This window comes from Elephantulus edwardii, unplaced genomic scaffold (assembly GCF_000299155.1).
Source record: "Elephantulus edwardii isolate Elephantulus edwardi_28Jun2011 unplaced genomic scaffold, EleEdw1.0 scaffold00182, whole genome shotgun sequence".
Lineage (NCBI taxonomy): Eukaryota > Metazoa > Chordata > Mammalia > Macroscelidea > Macroscelididae > Elephantulus > Elephantulus edwardii.
This window is the reverse complement of record NW_006399932.1, coordinates 1,503,393-1,504,956: the sequence shown is the minus strand read 5'-3', so window position 1 is coordinate 1,504,956 and position 1,564 is coordinate 1,503,393. Positions and strand designations below refer to the sequence as shown.

Below are 1,564 nucleotides of genomic sequence, written 5' to 3'. Positions count from 1 at the left end.
CTCTCTGATGCATAACAAGTGATTGCAAAGACCATGGCCTGTATCAGATGCACCTAGTCTCCAGAGACACACCGTTGCTCTTGAGTACTTTAGAGAGGTCCCTAACAGCAGACTTTCCCATCGCAATACGATTTTGATTTCCTGGCTGCTGGTGCCAAGAGTGTTGACCATGGAGCTGAGCAAACTAAATCATACAGGAGGAAATTGCCCATCCTCTGTGGGAGCAGCTGGTGAATTTGAACCAAGTGCCTTTGGGATTGCAGCAAAGTTTCTTACCAATAGGTCACCAAAGCTCTGCAGGCTTTAGTATTTACAGAAGACTGCTGTCTTTTCTCCCCATTGATAGTTTTCAACTAGAGCCAGAGTAAGTAACAAATCCAGTCCAATGCCTTTTAACTGGTTTCCCACTCATAGAGGAATCTCATCAGATATTCGAGGTTGTAATTATTTTTCTAAAATTCTCACCACTGGTCCAATAGGCAACATCATGATAGATGGGAAAAGACTGAAGCTGTCGAGGATTTCATTATTACTTGTTTCAACAATTAACACCCATGGTAGTATAAGTAAAAAAATTCAATAGGTGTTGCATTGGGAAGGATCTCTCCAAAATTCTAATGATGACAATTTAAAGACTAAAGTGCACCTGATCTTTGGGGCAAATAAAGTGCACCGTATTTTCTTTTTTGCACCATATTTTCAATTACTTCCTATGCATCTGACAGTTGGACAATGCATAAGGAAGCCCAAAGGAGAATATATGCCTTTGAACTGTGGTGTTGGAGTATTGAAGATATTAGGGACTGCCAAAAGAACAAACAAAATTGGCTTGGAAGAAAAGCAAATAGCATGCTCCTTAGAGGCAAAGACGGTGAAAATTTGTTTCATATACTATCGAGATAAACACTCTGTCTCAAATGCTACTGAGGGTGGGAGCAGTGGTTGGAAAAGCTAATCATGCTGTGAAAGATGGCAGGTCAGTGAAAGGCCTTCATGGAGATGGTCTGACACAGTGACTGTGCAATGAACTTAGCGGAGCCATGAGGATGGTGGAGGACAGGGTAAGGTTCATTTCTGTTCATAGCTGATTCTTACACCAGCACCTAATAACAATGATCTATAACCCAGAGATTCAAGAACTCATTTCTTCCACAAATTTATGGTAGACAGAGTGATAGCCATGCCCTCATTACAGCAATCTGTCAGACAAAAAGTACTTTGCCCATGTGATTACATTTTAGGAGCTTGAGATGGAAACATGGGTTAAGGGTTGTTTCCCTCCGAAACATATACTGAAGTCCTTACCCCAGTACCTGTGAATTGATTGTTTACAAAGCTTTTTTCCAGAATAGGGTAGTCATTCAACAAATCCCTTTATAATACAAGTAATACACTTAAGCCAGCAGTTGCTAGAAATTTGGAAATCCACAGGAATTCATAGCTCAAATCCTGACTTGGATTTTTAACCTCCAGAACAGAAAACACTTGCATTTTCAAAGCCACGTTTTTTTTTTCTATGACAACTCTAAGGAATGCATGTTGTTGTTGTTATGTGCCGTCGAGT

The 1,564-nt window shown here is 40.3% G+C and overlaps 1 protein-coding gene across 2 annotated transcripts in view; it reads right to left on the bottom strand.

Annotated features, from left to right (window-relative positions):
• CBX3 (chromobox homolog 3) overlaps positions 1-1,564 on the bottom strand; it is an 8,851-nt gene that overhangs the window by 3,316 nt on the left and 3,971 nt on the right. The window lies entirely within an intron of this gene.